The sequence below is a fragment of the Stegostoma tigrinum genome, chromosome 31 (assembly GCF_030684315.1).
Source record: "Stegostoma tigrinum isolate sSteTig4 chromosome 31, sSteTig4.hap1, whole genome shotgun sequence".
Taxonomy (NCBI): Eukaryota; Metazoa; Chordata; class Chondrichthyes; order Orectolobiformes; family Stegostomatidae; genus Stegostoma; species Stegostoma tigrinum.
The window spans coordinates 28,414,977-28,433,996 of NC_081384.1; the positions used below are offsets into that span (position 1 = coordinate 28,414,977).

Sequence of the window (19,020 nt, forward strand, 5' to 3'; positions counted from 1 at the left end):
CTAAATTGCCCATAACGTCCAGGGATGTGCTCACTTGGTGAATTAACCACGCGAAATGCAGGGTTACTGGGATAGGGCCGGCATGGGGGAAGGGAGGTGGCGGTGGTTTGGCCTGGGTGGGATGCTCTTCAGAGGGGTGGTGTGGACTCAAATGGGCCAAATAGCCTGTTTCCACACTGTAGGGTTCTAATGATTCTATATTCAAGTTTTATATTTTCTTCTAAAGTACCCCCAAACTGGGCGAAAAAGTATAGTTTGTGGAGCTGGGAGGAACACAGCAGGCCAGGCAGCATCAGAGGGATCAGGAAAGCTGACATTTCAGGTCGGGGCCCTTCTTCACAAATGAGGGGAGGAGGAAAAGGGAGCTCTGAAATAAAACCAAGAGGATAGGTGGGACTAGGGAAGTGAGGTGAGATGGTGATAGGTGAGTGCAAGTAGGCAGTGGTGGGAATTGGTCAGTGAGGTGGGAGAATGGATAGATGGGAGAGAAGACAGAAAGGTCAAGAAGGTGTAGATAAGAGAGGGGGTTGGTCACGAGGTGAGGCCAGGGGTGGGGAGATTTTGAAACTAGTAAAGTCCACACTGAGACCATTGAATTGTAGGCTCCCTAGGCGGAATAGGAGGTAGTACGCCTCGACTGCATCTCTTGCGTTTCCCATACCTCTTCCCTCACACCCCCTCCTCGCAACAGAAACAAAGACAGAATCCCACTTGTTCTCACGTATCACCCCACTAACCTCCGGATTCAACGAGTCATTCTTCACCACTTCCAACACATGCAATCTGACCCCACAACCAAGGATATATTTCCCTCCCCACCCTTATCTGCCTTCCTTAGGGATCACTCTCTCCTTGACTACCTCATCCGCTCCACACTTCCCACTAGCCCCACCAACGCTGGCATCTTTCACTGCTACTGCAGAAAGTGCTACACCTTCACCGACACCTGACCGCAGCCACCCAAAAAACCTTCCACAGACAGATGTTCACCTGCACAGCCACTAATGTGGTCTATGCATCCGCTGCTCCCCATGTGGCCTCCTCTACATCTGTGAGACCGAGCAGAGGCTCAGAGACCGCTTTGTAGAGCACCTGCACTCTGTTCACAACAAACACCACCTTCCAGTCATGAACCACTACAACTCCCGCTCCCTCTCCGTGGACGGGATGTCCATCTTGAGCCTCCTCCAGTATCACAACAACGTCACCCAGAAACTGGAGGAGCAGCACCTCATATTCCGCCTTGGGAGGGTACAACCCTATGGTCTCAACGTGGGCTTTACTGGTTTCAAAATCTCCCATCCTCGGCCTCATCCCTTGACCAACGCTTCCACTCATCCCCGCCTCCTTGACCTGTCAGCCTTCTCTCCCACCTGTGCACTCCTCCCAACTCACTGACCAATCCCCACTACTCCCTACTTGCACTCACCTATTACCATCCCACCTACCTTCCCCAGCCCCACCCCTCCTCTATTTATTTCAGAGCTCCATTCTCACTCCCCCAATTCTGAAGAAGGGTCCCAACACACAACGTCAGCTTTCCTAATGCTGCCTGGCCTGCTGTGTTCCTTCAGTTTCGTACTGTTATCTCTGACTCCAGCATCGGCAGTTCTTATTATCTCTGAAAATTATAACTTCCCTGTTTGCTCATTAGCTACTGATAGTTGATTTGCTAAACAATCACCATCCCCTTCTTCTGTGGCATAAACTGTTATGATTGTTTGAAATTTACCATTCTCACACTGGTTAATGCATTTTGCAACATGCCTCTGTTTTCACAAAGTTGTAAAGAGATTCTAAAAGCCACTGGGAAACTTCACTGTCCTCACCGAATGAAGTTGTGCGGATGGAATTCCTAATGAAATGGTGATAGCTTCTTTTCCAGAGATTTAGCAGCAGCTGCATACAGGACCTGTGTCACTCTCCACTGATAATGTGAACATTTAAGAAGTGAAATGGCAAGTGGAAATGTAACAGAGACCTTAGTGAATGGCAGGTTAACAGTAAATGTCTTCAATCAAATCAGTAGCAAAGTAGTAAAAAATTAGGCCACATCAGGTACAAGAGACATTCAGGGTGATTTCAAGGAAGACTATATTAAAAAGTAGGGGAGAAAGCAATACATTTCCAGGAATAATTTAATAATGGCAGAAAGGACAGATTTGCCTTCAACTCATATCACACAATGGGTGCCACTTTGCTGTTAATAATGAGTTCTACATTCCTGTGATGTGTCTACTGAGTAGTTAATGTACAATTCCAGCAAATTCTTAAGAATGATGGGAAGAGTAAAGGATATCAACCAGCAATTGCTGGGGATTTGCATAGTCTCCTCTTCTGTGAGCTTACTAGCCAGTGTGCACATGTGTAAGTCACGAACTTGCTATTATTATTATTATTATTTCAGGAAGATTCAGTCCACCATCTATGCTTGAATTCCAATGTATAAAACTGTACAATTTTCAATGCTGTTTTCATAGAATATACATTTTAATTGCATTCCAACTGAAGTTCAGAAAATAACATGCTATTCTTACCTGTGCTTTATAAGGGCTGAAGAATGAATTGCAGTTGACCAATGCATCACTAAATACATCTGTTGTTCTGCTGTTAGCATCAATACCATTGTAGTAACGATTCACACTTTTCAAAATAGTTTTAGGCTGAAAAATGAAAGAAAACCAATATGCCGTTTTGCCTTGATATTACTTTACAAATTAGAAACTATTCTTAATTGGAGAGAAACATTCATTGAAAAAAATGTTTAGGTAATGTACGGTTAGGAAGGTATAATTTACTACTTTCAGGTTGGATACTGTTTTCTCACATGTTCAGGAACGAGTAAATTACGATGTATTTTACATGATATGGCTGTCCCCCATTATCTTGATTTTCCTTGGAGGTCACTGGCTGACAATCTTTGTCATTGTGAAGACAGATAGGGTTAGGTAACATAGAAGACAACAGCAAGAGGAGACCATTTATCCCTTTGGGTCTGATCCACCTTCATCATGATCATAGCTGATTGTCCAATTTAATAGCCTAATCCAGCTTTCTCCCCATATGTTCTCGCCCAATGTACTACTGTCTCTAGGGGACTTAGATTTGTCTTCAATGATCTCTTTCTCTTCACATGCCTACAGAACCTTAGTGTCAGTCTTAATGTTCCTTGCAAGCTTATTTTTGTACCGTATTTTCCCCTTCTTCATCAATCCCTCGGGCCTTCTTTGCTGAATTCTAAACTGCTCCCAATCTTCAGACAAATATTTTTCTTGGTTAATTTATACGCTTCTTCCTTGGACCAGATACGATCTCTAATTTCCTTTGTAAGCCATGAATTGACCCACTTAACCATTTTGCTTTTGTGCCAGACAGGAATAAAAAGTTATTGCAGTTCCCCAATCCATTCCTTGAGCGTTCACCATTGCCTATCCCTTTAAGTAACTCTCCACAATCTATCAAGGCCAACTCACACCTTATATTTTCAGTTTCCACTGTTAAGATTCAGCACCCTAGTCTCCAAATCAACTACCTCACTCTTCATCTTGATAAAAAATTCAAGATGTTATTATTGCTCAACCCCAAGGGGTTCCCGCACAGCTGGACTGACAACAATTCCCTTCTCATTACAAAGTGTCCAATCTAGCATTCATTGCGAGGGCTATCCATTTCCATTCACCTGGAATATTGTTGTCTGCGTGCTCAAGGGCAAATGCTTAAGTCTGGATAAGATCTGCAACTGTTACAGCCTTTAATAAGCAAAGTTTGACATTTTTATACATCTAAGAAACTCAGGGAAGCCTCACACTATTTGCTTATTGCAACCTTCATCATATGGGACTAAATATCTGAATTGCCAGATGATTTTAACCAACACTTTCAATTTGAGATCTGGTGCACTATAGAGTCACTATTGTAAAAAAAAAAATTCCTCAAAACAGAAATTGCCAAGTTACTGTATTCAGTTTAGCAATGCAATGTACTTCAATCCAGATTGGAGTTCACAAGAAGAGATATAAATAATGTGTGGAAATATTAATATTAAGATCATATTAACATAGAAATTTTGAATATAAGTGATTCAGTGGTACCCAGAAAGCACCCAAGAGAGAATGTGAGTTAATGCTGCAGAGCAATAAACTTACAGATTTATTGCTCGACATGTTGATTAATTTCAGTATTGTTGTGTTTTCATTAATTTCCAGCAACATTTGATGTTTTAAATAATTATCACTTTCAAAATCCAATTAATTTAAACATTCCTTCTAACATTGCTCTCATCACCACAGAATCATAGGATTGTTAGGTGAACAAGCCACTCATCTCCATTATTGACAATCATGCCTCTGATGCAACATGCTGTTATGCATGAACAGTTAAATTATGCACACAAAACAATTCTGTATTACTTTTATCCCATGGCAAAGGAAAGATAATCTCTGAAGAACTGGATACTTGTCTGGAAACAGCAAGATTTCCTCCCCTACCCGTTTTCTGGGAAATGGGTAATTTTAATTGTACCAAGTCTTATAATTGTAGATAACTGAAACATTCTTGCAAAACACAGCACTTAACAATGATTTAAACATAAGCATACATTTATTGTAATAATTAAGATGCTGCAAATGAGGATTCAATGAAACAAACAACATCAAAGCTTGAGCCAAATGAATGGCAAGTATCATTTCTATGCTTACACAAGTGCCAAAGACAATCTCTAAAGAGAATCTAACCACTAACCCTAGATATTGCCATCATCGAATCCTTCATCATATTAGCCAAAAGGTTAAAACTAATTCTTAAAAATTTTATATATGACAAATACATTAACCTAGCACAATTTTAAAATTAGCCGAAAGGAAAACACAAATTGTTCTAAAAAATGTTTTTAAAAAGGTTCAGGATTAACATTACTACATTTTAAACTTACAGTCCAAATGAAATAGGAGAAAAGCAAATTTGTCACACTTACAGCAGGTAGTGGATTCTTTATAAAAATCAACATTCTTGAATGAACAGAAACTATGAACAGTTCATTCATATACTGTGGCTACAAAGATCAGAAATCATGCACTGAGAGGAGCAACCCAACTTTTGATTCAGAGCCTTGCCACCACCTACAAAACACGATAGGATACCTCTCTACATGCTGAAATGAGTTCTGCTCCAACACTCCAGAAACTTCAACATCATGCAGGACCAAACAGTCTGCTTGATTTGGCACCGCATCCACCTCATTCAACATTCACTTCCTCTGTCACTGGTACGCCATAGTTAAAAGGATGTACCATCTACAAAATACATTTCAGCAACTTGTAAAGTTTCCTTCAAGAACAGCTTCCAAACCTATGACCTTCACTGCTCAGCGGGAATAATTGCAGCTCATGATATGGTGTTCCCATGCATAAAACTCAATTGGCAATCTGACTTTTGAATTGATTTGATTATTATCGTCACATGTGCCTAAGTACTGTAAGAAAGCCTTCTTTGTGTGCAATTCACATCATAAGACACAAGGACAAAGATCACACAGTGATTGAATAAAGTGAGGAATACAAAGTTATGGCCGCAAAGAAGGTGTACAAAAAAAAACATTACATTCAAAATTTGAGGTTCATTCAGAAGTCCAATTAAACAGCAAGGAAGAAGCTATTCTTGGACCTGCTGGTACATGTTTAAGCTTTCCTATCTTCTGCCTGATGGGAGATCGGAAGAGATCACTACAGGGATGGGAAGGCTGTTTGATGTTGGCTGCCTCTCACTGGCAACGAGAAATGTAGAGAGAGAGAGTCAACAGACGGAAGGCTGGCTTGTATGATAGTCTGGGCTGTGTTCGCAACTTTCTGTAGTTTCTTATAGTCTTGCGCAGAACAGTTGCATACCAAGCATCCAAATAGAATGTTTTCTATAGTGCATCTGTAAAAGTTGGTGAGAGTCCTTATGGACATGCTAAATTTCCTTAACCTCCAGAGGAAGAAGAGGGGTTGTTGTACCTTTTTGACTGTCACATCAACATAGATAGTCCAGAACAGATTGTTGGTGATAGGCACTGCTAGAAACTTGATGTTCCTGACCATCTCCACCTCCGCTCCATTGATGTCACTAGGGGCACGTCCTCTTTGTTTCTTAAAGTCGACAGTCAGCTCCTTAGTTATGCTGACATTGTGGGAGAGATTGTTATCTTTGCAATACATCAGCAAGCATTCCTGTATTCTGTCTTGTCATTGACTTGTATCCAGCCTGCAACACTTGTGTCATCAGGAAACTCGCAGATCCAGTTTGGATGAAATTTGGCCACACAGTCAGGAACGTTCAGGGCCTGTGTGTTGAGGATTGTTGTGGAAGAGGTGCTGTTGCCTATCTTCACTGATTGCAATCTGTAGGTCAAGAAGTCGAGGATCCAGTTGCAGAGAGCGGAGCAAAGACCCGGGTCTTGAAGTTTGGAAATTAGCTTGGTTGGGATTATAGTGTTGAAGGCTGAGCTGTAGTCATTAAGTAGAAGCCTGACACAGGTATCCTTATGATCCAGGGCTGCCGGGGTGGATGACACCACTTCAGTGAACTTCTGCTCGAACCAAGTGTAAAAGGCATTGATCGCAGAGAAAAGGATGTACTTTTGTCCCCTAATCTGTCAGCTTCATTTTGTAGTCTGTTAAGTTGTGTAAGCCTTGCCACAAACAGCAGGTGTCTGTGTGGTTAGTCTGGGTCTCTAAGTTAATACGGTATCGCCTTTTAGCATCTTTGATAACATTGTGGAGGTCGTATCTGGATTGCCTCTAAAGATCTGTGTCATCTGACTTGAACCCCACAAGCCTGGTCTTCAGTAGGAGATGGATTTCCCAGTTTTTCCATGGTTTCTGGTTGGAAAACATATGGATTGCGTTCTTTGGCACACAGTCTCCTCCACACCTGCTAATGAAGTCAGTGATGGTAGTGGCACACTCATCTAGGTTGGCTGCTGAATTCTTGAATATGGATTAATCCACCGATTCTGAGCAGTCCCATAGAAGCTCTTTGCACTGTACTACTTTCTGTCCTGCGTCCTCACATATCAACTTCTGCTTGTAAGCTGAGAATATTAGAAACATACCACTGTCTTTGGGCCAAAATTGCATAACTCTAACAGAGCTCTGAATGTATCCAACACACAATGTACCTGCTACTTCTCAATTATTATGAGATATTCCCAAAGCATTGCTTAAAAACATAAAATATTTTATTAGAAATCCTGTAGTTGAATTGCAGATACTACTCAGGAGCCTCATTTTCCTCTGGTGTTATTTTAAGTAACCTAATGCAAATGTTGCAAAGTATAATGGCCAAATGTGAGAATAAAACCCAAATTCACAAAGTATTGTATCTTTACTGATCTTAGTCACTCAAAAGTTCATCTTGCGCCCATGTTGACATGTTGCCAAGACACACTGACACAAAAAATCTTTATATCCCCCAATATAGGTGATAAGGGTTGTTATAGTATTTAATGGACAACCCACCAGTGTTGATAACAAAGGGTGAACAAAACCAATCAGCCAGCAATGAGCAATCTAATATTGTTGCCTGTGCGCTCAAGGGAAAATGCTTAAATGTGGATAAGAACTGCAACTGTTACAGCCTTTAATAAGCATCAGAGATAGACATTTTTCTACATCTACGAAACTAAAGGAAGCCTCATACTGTTATCTGAATCTTCGGAACCCCCAATAAAGAGGAGAAATGTTGGTGTAGGTGTAAGGCAACCTTAGGTTCTTTTTGACTTATACCAGGCGGTATGTCTATCTAAGACAACAAAGCGTGGAATTGAATGAACACAGTAGGCCAAACAGCACCTGAGGAGCACAAAAGCTGACATTTTGGGCAGAGACCCTTCATCAGAAAAGGGGGATGGGGAGTGGGTTTTGAAATAAATAGGGAGAGAGGGGGAGGTGGATCAAAGATGGATAGTGGAGAAGATAGGTGGAGAGGAGACAGACAAGTTAAAGGGGCAGAGATGGAACCTGTAGAGGTGGGAGGTAGGGAGGGGATAGGTCAGTCCGGGGAGGACAGGTCACAGGCGCGGGATGAGTTGGTAGGTAGGAAATGGAGGTGCGGCTTGAGGTGGGAGGAGGGAATAGGTGAGAGGAAGGATAGGTTAGGGAGGTGGGGATGAGTTGGGCTGGTTTTGGGATGCAGTCGGGGGGGAGGAGGGCTGATTTTGAAGCTGGTGAAATCCACATTGATACCATTGGGCTGCAGGGTTCCCAGCTGGAATAGGAGTTGCTGTTCCTGCAACCTTCGGGTGGCATCATTATGGCATTGCAGGAGGCCAAGGATGGACAAGTCGTCTAAGGAGTGGGAGCGGGAGTTAAAATGGTTTGCGACTGGGAGGTGTAGTTGTTTATTGCAGGCTGAGCGTAGATGTTCTGCAAAGCGGTCCCCAAGCCTTCGTTTATTTTCCCCAATGTAGAGGGAGCAGTACACCACATTGGCAGATGTGCAGGTGAACATCTGCTTGACGTGGAAAGTCATCTTGGGGCCTGAGATGTGGGTGAGGGAGGTGGTGTGGGGCAAAGTGTAGCACTTCCTGCAGTTGCAGGGCAAAGTGCCAGGTGTGGAGGAGTTGGGGGGGGGGGGGGTGGCGCAGCGAGAAAGAAAGAGTGTGAAGCAGACAAAGGAGTCACGGAGAGAGTGGTCTCTACAGAAGGCAGACAAGGCTGGGGATGAAAAAATGTGTTTGGTGGTGGGGGTCAGATTGGAGATGGCAGAAGTGTCAGAGGATGATGCATTGTATCCAGAGGTTGGAGATTCACACAGATGATCCCTGGAATGGTAGGTTTAACGTATGATGAAACCCTAAGGATCCTGGGATTGTACTCATTAGAGTTTAGAATGTTGAGGGGAGATCTAATAGAAACTTACAAGATAATGTATGGCTTAGAAGTGGGTGGATGCTAGGAAGTTGTTGCCGTTAGGCAGGGAGACTAGGACCCGTGGGCACAGCCTTAAAATTAGAGGGGACAAATTTAAAACTGAAATGAGATGACATTTCTTCAGCCAGAGAGTGATGGGCTTGTGGAATTCGTTGCCAAGGAGTGCAGTGGAGGCTGGGGCGTTGGATGCCTTCAAGGCAGAGATCGACAAATTCTTGATCTCGGAAGGAATCAAGGGCTACGGGGAGAGTGCAGGGAAGTGGAGTTGAAATGCCCATCAGCCATGATTTAAATGGTGGAGTGGACTTGATGGGCTAAAGGGCCTTACTTCCACTCTTATGTCTTATGGTGGGGTGGTATGTGAGGATGAGGGGGTTCTCTTTTGGTGGTTATTGCAGGGGCAGGGTGTGAGGGATAAGGTGCGGGAATTGCAGGAGACATGGTCGAGGGTGTTCTCGACCACAGTGGGGGGGGGGGGGGGGGAGGCCAAGTAGTGGTCCTTGAAGAACGAGGACATCTGGGATGTATGGGATTGGAATGCCTCGTCCTGGGAGCAGTTGTGGTGGAGGTGAAGGAATTGGGAATAGGGGATGGAATTTTTGCAGGAAGGTGTGCGGGAGGAGTATTCGAGGTAGCTGTGGGAGCCAGTGGGATTGAAATGGATATCGGTTTCTTGGTGGTTGCCTGAGATGGAGACAGAGAGGTCCAGGAAGGTGAGTGATGTGTTGGAGATGGTCCATGTGAACTTAATGTTGGGGTGGAAGTTGTTGGTGAAGTGGGTGAACTGTTTGAGCTCCTCTTGGGAGCACGAGGTGGCGTCAATACAGTCAACGTAACAGAGGAAGAGGTGGGGTTTAGGGCCAGTGTAGGTATGGAAAAGGACTGTTCCACGTAATCTACAAAAGAGGCAGGAATAGCTTGGGCCCCATGCAGGTATCCATGGCCACCCCTTTTGTCTGTAGGAAGTAGGAGGAATCAAAAGAGAAGTTGTTGAGGGTGAGGACAAGTTTGGCTAGGCAGGTGGGGACTGGTCAGGCTTGTGTGACAGGAAGAATCAGAGGGCCTTTAGGCCATCTGCGTGGGGAATGCAGGTGTACAGGGACTGGACATCCATGGTGCAAATGAGGTGTTGGGGACCGGGGAACTGGGGGTTCTGGAGGTGGAGGGTGTGGGTGGTGTCACAGACACAGGTAGGTAGTTCCGGGAGCAGAGGGGGAGAAAATGGAGACCAGACAGGTGGAGATGAGTTCGGTGGGGCAGGAGCAGGCAGAGACAATTGGTCAACCAGGGCAGGCCGGTTTGTCCATCGTAGTTTAATTACTACCTTAAATATCTACTAATCAAATAAATCCAATAATTTAAGTGGAGTAATTTTGGGTAATACTCTTGATAATGTGCAGCTACATAGAGTTGCAGATGATAATCCATGAGAAAACCGATCATTTAGTGTAGAAGTTAAGAAGATTGCAGATATTTGTTTTGAAAACCAATCCTGACATGCTCTATATATAGAAAAATCCATCTACAAGAAATTCTAGGTCTCCATAAATCAACTATTTATTTTCAGAAAAATACAGGTGTGACATCATTGACTGCGATCTTTTCCTGGCAATGTAGCATCTTAACAATCATTACTGAATTTTCAAGTTTAAGGTTAAGCACAAAATCAATTGAAGCATGATAAGTTTATACAGTTTGAATTAAATAAGTATTGTTAATGGATGTGCTTTCAGATTCCTCGAAGTGGGGGAAAAGTAGAACAAAGTCCCAAGATAATGAAACTTGGAATCTTTTGTAAGATCCTGTGTAGGATGTCTCATACGCAGAAACCCTGGTTGTTAAAGCATTAACTAACCTTACTGTTCGGTCAACAGTTGCTTTTATCAATCTCGTCTTCCTAAGAGAAAGACGAGTTGATTTTGACACCTTTGAAGTCTGAACCACCTATACCAAAGTTTGTTCAACAACTGAGATAGGTACAATAGTAATACTTACAACAAGTACCCCTAAAGACAAAGTTTTTAAAGCATCAATTCCTTAAAGATATATCATAAAGAGAGGCCCCAGGAAATCAGTACACCATCAAGCAAAGCATACTGAAAGTAGTTAAGAGTATGAAATGAGATGCAGGTCAGTAACAATTTTTTTTTCCACATGAAGACTTCTACTGTATAGGAATTTTTTTTTCCCCCAAGAGCAAAGGAAAGCAGTTTTTCAAAGAGACAAGTCAGTCATCAATATCAATGTTTAACATAGGACACAAGTCCTGGTGCTGATTTGTGCCAACGAAAATAGTCCCCTGCAGTAATCAGGCAATAAGCACAGCTTAAACCTTCTCCATAGTTGTTAGTCCAAATGAAATCCTATCAGGACAGGTCAGTAAGTAACGTGGTCTTACTGCAGTGTGCTAAATGACAAGTCCAGCATCCACAAAGCTCAGGTAGCAGATCAAGACATTTTATTAATGAGATAATGCTGGGTAGTAGGTAAGGTATGCAAATGAACAAAATTGGCCAGCATGATAATTTGTTACCACTGCAATTCATTCTCCTGTAAAGTACTGATTAGCACTTTAAAATAATCAAGCCTGGGCTGTGAGCACAGACTGAGGATAATGTATTACTTGGAAATTTATGTTCTAATGGACAGACGCAGAGACTTAAGTTTGATTTGCATTTTAATATTGTATGGGTTAAGGAGAAAAGGACGTGGTTTCACTTAAGTTCTGACAGTGGTGCCCAGGTGTCAAGATTTCCAAATCATCAAAAGCATCTGGTCAGAGGCCAGTAATTCTAGAACTCAGTAACAGCACAAATTGGCCCCCTGCCTTATGTCCGGTCGCTCTGTCATACATACTTTCGTGCTGAAGGACCACACAACACTCCGTCTCACACTCACACTGGTTAGAGTTATTAGGAACTGCTGATGCTGGAGGATCTGAGATAACAAGGTGTAGAGCTGGATGAACATAGCAGGGAAGCAGCAAAGCTGACGTTTCGGGCGTAGAAAAAGTCAAATTAATAGTTGTACTAAATTCATAATGTATAATGTCCAAAGTGACAGCCTTGCGGCGCTGTCGTCGTCCCTAAACTTGAGCCACAAGGTCCAGTTTTAAACCCCACCTGCCTTGGAGGTGGCGCCAGAGGGTTGAATAAAAATAAACGTTATCTTAAAACAACACGTCGAATTGGTTCAGTCACACGTCGACTTGACAACAAAATCCCAAAAAACCGAACCAAATAAGAAGCAAAATACTGCTTACACTGGTGGCCTGAAGTTTAGAAAACACAACGCACTGGAAAAACTTCGCATTCCAGTCAGTATCCGGGGTGGAAAAACAAACAAGAACCAAAAGAACAGCGGATGCTGTAAATCAGGAACAAAAACAAGAACTGAGGAAGGGTCACCGGACCCGAAACGTTAACTCTGTTTTCTCCTCCACAGATGCTGCCAGACCTGCTGAGCTTTTCCAGAAACTGTGTTTTTGCTGTGGAAAAATAAACGTAGATTAAGTTGCCAGTCCCATACGACTGCTTTAGAACCACGTGACCCTCGAGCAGGTTCAACAGGTCAAAGCAGCACTCTTATCACACCCACGCCCCCTTCGGCGCATACTCCGGATGAAGGGCTGGAAGCCACAAAATCCCGAGTGCGGATCGTCATAACAAGAAAAAACACAAGACGTTCAGCTTCTCAAAACGACGAACAACTTCTATTCTCTTTCCCAATAAATTGAGTTAAACTGAATGGCGTTGTTCCCCTCGCCGCACAGACATCGCTGCCACCACCATCCACCTCAATAAAATACATCCAGCTCGTCGACGGTCGTTAACTCTCATCTCTTCTTGTGGACGGGGAAAAAAAAACCGAAACGTTTCGTCGTTTTAAACTGCCCCGGATTTATCCATTCGACGCACAAACTGTCGTTAAAATTTCCACGAGATCTGGAGCCTAAATTTAAACTTCACACCTCACCCCGCGCTGACATCGACGCTCAACGGTGGCAAATGCACAATGCGCTTTAATCTGAAAAAGTTTACGAACAGCTTTCGAAATAAACAACGCCGCGAATCAACCACAACAAAAAACCGGTTGTGTTTCCCTTCCCTAATAGTGGAAGTATTAATATCGTTGTGTTGAAAATAATACCAAAGTCGAAACTGCGTCCACAAAAGTTGCTCTTCCCCAACAAGCTGGTGTTAAATTTACGAGGTCGGAACTCGGGCATTTAAACCAAAGTGCAATAAGCCACCCCTGCCCCAAGTTGCTGTCTCACCTCCATAGATCCCCAAATATGTTTTCCTTCCGTTGGAAAGAAGAGCGTTTTCTCAAGCAGGGAAGAGGGGTCAGGCGTGGTTCACGAGTTGTTTGGGGTTCGACGCCGGAGTCGCCCATCTGCCACCTGCTTCCCCCGACCCTCTCTGGTTTTGCCCCTTTACTGACTGACGGCCAGGGACCGTTGACGGCTTCGCCAGCTCGCGCACACGCGCCGAACGGACGACCGAACCTCGAGCCCCTTCCCGCGCTTGGCGCGAGCAGTCCGTCGCATTGGTCCAATGGGAACGTTGCAGGGGGTGGGGTTGGTGAGCGCGAGCCACCGCTCTGGGCAAGGGTAGACCCCCGCGGCGAGCTCGAGCTTCAGCTGGGAAACGGGGGAGGGGGAGAGGAATAGTAGGCTCAGGCTTGAAAAGTGCGATGCGCGAGGGAGGCAGTTTGTTTGTTTCTTTGCTCTTGGAGAAGGTTGGAGCTTGCGCCGCCCCTTATTCAGGGGCGAAACCCCCGCCCCCTTGTTTGTGACTCGGTGGCGCGAGGTGCAGACCTTTTAACTACTCCGCCTCTTCGCGAGGCAGTAAATAACCCAACTGTCGGAAAGAGCTTCAAGTTTAGTCAGAGAATCTGTTCGATATCGCTGCATGCTGTAAATCTTAGGAAGCCCTTTGGAAAACGATGAAGTTGCTGTCTTTCTACGCAGTAAGCGTGTCGATTCCAGGAAAAACAAAAACTCTTGTAAAATAATTCTGGAGTAGACGTGAAAATCAAGATTAAGACTTCTTAGATTAAGTTGAAGATTGAATTTATTACTCTATTCTCTCTGGGTGTTTTCTTATTAAAGGTTTTCTAGCCGCAGTTCTTAATTGCCTTCAGAAGCGCTTTGATGTGTAGGTGGATGCGCCTTCTGAAAGACATGACCCAGGAGGGACAAGGTAACCTTTTCAATAATCAGAATGAATTTTAGTAACAGGATAACCTGTGGCTTCTACAATTTCTAGTTTATCTTCGACAAGTAATATATTATCACAACTCAAGATCTCCTTAATATGTATGTGAATGTTGCACGTGGTCTTACACACTGCCTTTTCCTCTCAAGTGAAGCCGTAAGGGGAGGTGACAGGTCTAACTGGTATAGAATCCCCCAAACCTGCTCACCCTCCCAAGTTTAATTGTGAAGTTTGTGAAAATAAAACTTCACAAACAGCTTTCAGTTTACTACCTGATTGGTGAATATTAAAATCATCCAAAAATCATTTTATTTGACGCTTAAACCGTAAAAGTTACTGCTTAATGCTGTTACTCTTTTGTATAATACTTTTTGAAGTCCTTCCATAGGAGCTGTAATTGGCCTGAACCATTCTTTGAAAACTCCCACATCAGCTTATAAATTCAAACAGCTCAATTGTTTTAAGTATTTTAAATAGGCTGTTGCCGGAAGCGTCTAGATTTAAGTAACTCGGGTTCAAAAATATCTGATCATAAAATGAGTGAACAAGGCAAACAGTGTTTGAATGTTGCTTAGCTTATCCCAAAGACTTGAGACAAAACTTAATAATTGGCAGTTAAAGGCAACCATATGATTAACAATAGATTAAAAATCATTAGTTTTGTCACCCCTCCCCAAACAAACTTCAATAATAGTTTTTACAACTACACAGCTGAGATTAATGATTTCTCATGTGAGCTCAATAAAATGTGGAAAATCAGCCATCCACACAAACAAAAATAGTAAATAAGAAATAAAACTGTGAATGTTGGAAATTTGAACAAAGCAGAAATTGCTGGAGAAACTCAGAAGGTTTGCCAGCATCTGTGGACAGAAAGAGTCAATGTTTTGGGACCAGTGACCTCTCTTTAGAACTGACCTCAACACTTAACCTAAAACCCATGACTAATCGACTGGACCTTAATACATCCTTCAGTTGAGGTGGTGGTGTAGTGGTAATGTCTCTCGACCAACACTGTAGGAACATGAGCTCATACTCCATCATGAATGCTGATGACTTTAAAATTTAACTAATGCAGCAAGTTTACAATTGAAAATTAGTCTCAGTAACTGTGCCATAATACTATAATCCAATGTCATAAAAACCCATCCAGTTTATTCATGCTCTCCTGGGAATAAAAGTGTCATCCTTACTTGGTCTGGTCTTCATGTGACTCCAGACCCACAGCAATGCAGTTACTCTTAAATACCCTGTGAAATTACCTAGCAAGTCACTAAGTTACACTGAACTAGGACTATAGGAAGATAGCTCACCACTACCTTCTCAAGTGCAGTTGGGGATAGGCCACAAATAATGGCATTGTAAGTAATGCCCACATACCATCAAGTAATAAAAATCTAATTTCATAAATATTATTGTGATATGTTTAAAAAAAACTTAATTTTTGCTTGAGATTGTACATTTTAGAAGGAATAATTTGAATATCATACCACAGAAATAAATCATTTAGCTTATCAAATCTGTAACTTTTTCAAACTTTCCTCCTATATTATGTCTTTTATTGTGTTCTTTTTCCAGTAATTGGACACTTTTTAAAAAAAAAAATTTTTGATTGACTTATCATCAGCTGCTTGGATCAAACTTTCTACATTTCAGTAATTATCTGAATGAAGACTTTTTGTTCCTAACCTTTTAATTTTTCTTCATAATTAACTTACAAAAATGCCCTCACACCAGCTTTCGCAATGTAGCTGATCACAATCTTGAAGGTAGCCCAGTGCAGCCTTAATCTTGGACAGTCTGCTGAAAACCGGCTAAGCTTCTCATTATGTCAATGAGCTTCTCATCACTTGCAACATTCCAGTAAATCAATGCTACATCTTTTCAATTAATTTTATGTTTTGTAATGGCTTACACAAAAGCAATGCACAATGCACCAACAGCAGCATAACTATGTTCCTGATCAACATTTGTAAATTGGGGTATATAGAATATGAAAGTAACAAGTTGACAGCATAAATAGAGGGAATCTGTTTCCTTTGCTGGGGATGTCCAGAACAAGAAGAAAAACAACCATAGACTTATTCTGTGCAGGCCACTGTGTGGAAGCATTTTATCATGCAAAACATCATCAGTGAAGAATATCTGGATCTTTCTCACAAAAAAGTGATCAGTTTTACAACTTGAAATTGATGGCCTTTAAAACCCTTGTCCAACAAAACTATCAAACTAAGTTGGTTTGTGGCGTTAAGGTGCAGACTACAGGGGTCCCCTATTTATGAATATCTGATTTATAAACACTCATACTTATAAACACAATCTCAGAGGTTTAATGTCAAATATCCTACATACAAACATTTCCTGTACTTCCAAACTTTTGTTTTGCATTGCGTTCTGACTTGAGGTGGAAACGGTGTCAGGAATTGAACTTTTTCTCAACCTGGGGACTGCCTGTGGTCAATAGTTAATTGAATAGTGAAACAGGTTTGAGGGGCAGAATAAACTGCTTCTGTGCCGAATAAACTCTATGTGCTAGATGCAAGAGTAAATGAGCCATTTGCTTTTTAATGATCAATGTTAGCCTTTTTGTAAAAACAAAATGGTGAATGAATAGGAAAGATACTGCAGATGTTATGTGGTCTGCTGGTGAGTTCAGTTAGTAAAGGTAAGTTAAAAACTCTTCCAGATATTCGTTAAATCTTTATGGTGATATGGAGGTGGTGGGGAAGGTGGAGATATCAATCCAATATCATTCATCTTTTAGCATTATTTTGGTAGAAACATATACTGGAGGCTGGAATTTGAAAACAAAAGGACAACTTGTGACACATTAGCAAATGTAAATAGAAAATATTTGTGCAATTTATTATTTAGCGAATGCAAATCCTCAAAGCCAAACAATAACCACCTTTTGCTGAGTTTAAGATGATTAGACCACTACATAATCTGTCAACATTGTACCATTTTTGAGGTCCAAAATAAATATGTTCAACGTTTGGCATGTGCACATATTAAGGGATGAATTTTAAAAGCAATTTTGTTTGGAAGGCTTGTAAGCCTTAGAAACTAAAAATAGCAATTACTTTTCTCAAACACCTTGTATAATACGGAGCTGCTAGGTACAAGTAATAGTTTGATGAAATACTATCTGTATTTAATGACAGAATGTGCCCCAGTGATAAAATGATATAATTTCTTAGAATGGTATTGACTTAGTGGACTGAAAATGAGACAGTTGTCATAATACAAATTACACTAAAAACAGAATAAAATATATAAAGTTAGAACTGAAAAGAAACAGACCTTGCACCAGGTTTAATCTGGATTTCGGTTTGTTTTTGCTTCAGATAGGAGACAATTTTCTGACAGAAGAAATTCCAAGACTTTGGGGAGGTTGGACTGTGGCCTTGAAAAGGTTCAAGGTTAAGGCAGTATTAATTTGAATGTTCCACAGAGGATGGCAAAGCTGAAGAACATATCTAAGAACTACAAAAAGATTGTTAAATCAATGCCTAGAACAAATGAAGGTTACAAATGATCATGTTCTTTTGCATTTGAGAGATTATAAGAAACTGCTTAGCTGAAGTTTATATAAACACAAAAGGAGATGTCAGCATTTCATCCATTGATCTTGCATTTTACAGTATGATCAAAATTGATGTTTTTTAGTTAAATTTATCTTCTGCATTGTTTAAAAGATAAAAGAATTGGATGCACGTACATGCCATGGAACCCCTCAAGCCTGTTCTTCCATCCTGATCATGGCTGATACTATGTTTCAATTCCACTTAAATGCTTACTGTTCATACAGCTCAAAACCCTAAAAGACCAAAATTCTCTCTATTTCAGCCTTACTTCCACTCAACAGTATGAATTCCAAAGATTCAAAAACTTCTGAGTAAAGAAATTTCTCTCATATAAAAAATAAAAGATCAGCCCTCATCCAGACACTAGCCTGCTGTTCTGAATTCCCCAGCCAGGCAAAATAATTTCTCAATGTCCCCGTAATTTTGCTTTATCAGAATCTTGTTTGTCAATGAGATCATTTCTCATTTTTTCTAAACTACAGTGAGTACAAGCCCAATTTACTCAGTCTACTATCTCAGGACAATACTCTCATCCCAGGATTCAGTCTAGTGAACTTTCACTATGATGTCTCTAAATAGATTAAATTTTGGAGCCTGAAACTGCACATGGTACTCCAGGTGTGATTTTATCATCCTGTTGTCAGCATTCATGCACCTACATGAGATTGTAGATGTGGAAAATCCATTGATAATGGCATAATTTAATATAATGTACTTTTGCGCATAGTTGAAGCAACCAATCCACAATTGACATGTTCTGCCACAAGTATTGCATCGAAGGTAGTGATTAGATGTCATTGTGTTGTTCTGTTTTTGTCATTGTCACTTGATTTTAAGCTGCCAAAGTTACTGATTGCCATAGTGCTGTGTTGTTAGTCCTTGGGTAATGACGTCCTTTCCCTCTGTTGTTAGCTGATTCCCTTGTGAAAATTGATGGTTCGATTGTTTCACAGATGCCTGTAAGGCATCAATTTAATCAAAGATTTGGATGTCCTTGTGTGCCAACCCCTGTTACTTCCCTGAAAGGAATATACTTAGGAATGTAACTGTCTTTAGTTCAGCAAAGGTACCCCAACAGGAGAAGTCACCTCTTCTGATGAATTGTAGTTGCTTTCCCAACGTATATATCAAGTTTTATGTCAAGAGTCATCTATCACTGTGGAGCCAAAGCAGCAGAATTTAACTAACTCATTGCCAAGGGAGTTTTGTTTAACGTGTTCAAGGGAGGAGATGTGACATCTTGTCCCATAACCACAGTCTTTTTGACGCTTATAATGTCAGAGAACAAGTTGCAGGCATGCAGCT

General features: G+C 41.6%; 1 protein-coding gene across 1 annotated transcript in view; it reads right to left on the bottom strand.

Annotated features, from left to right (window-relative positions):
- moto (minamoto) overlaps positions 1-12,270 on the bottom strand; it is a 58,868-nt gene extending 46,598 nt beyond the window's left edge. The window contains exons 1-2 of the mRNA XM_059638636.1: positions 12,172-12,270; positions 2,538-2,663 (exon numbers count right to left, since the gene is read on the bottom strand). The gene's annotated coding sequence lies outside the window, so the exon portion shown is untranslated. The remainder of the gene's footprint in view (positions 1-2,537; positions 2,664-12,171) is intronic.
- Positions 12,271-19,020: the final 6,750 nt, after the last annotated feature.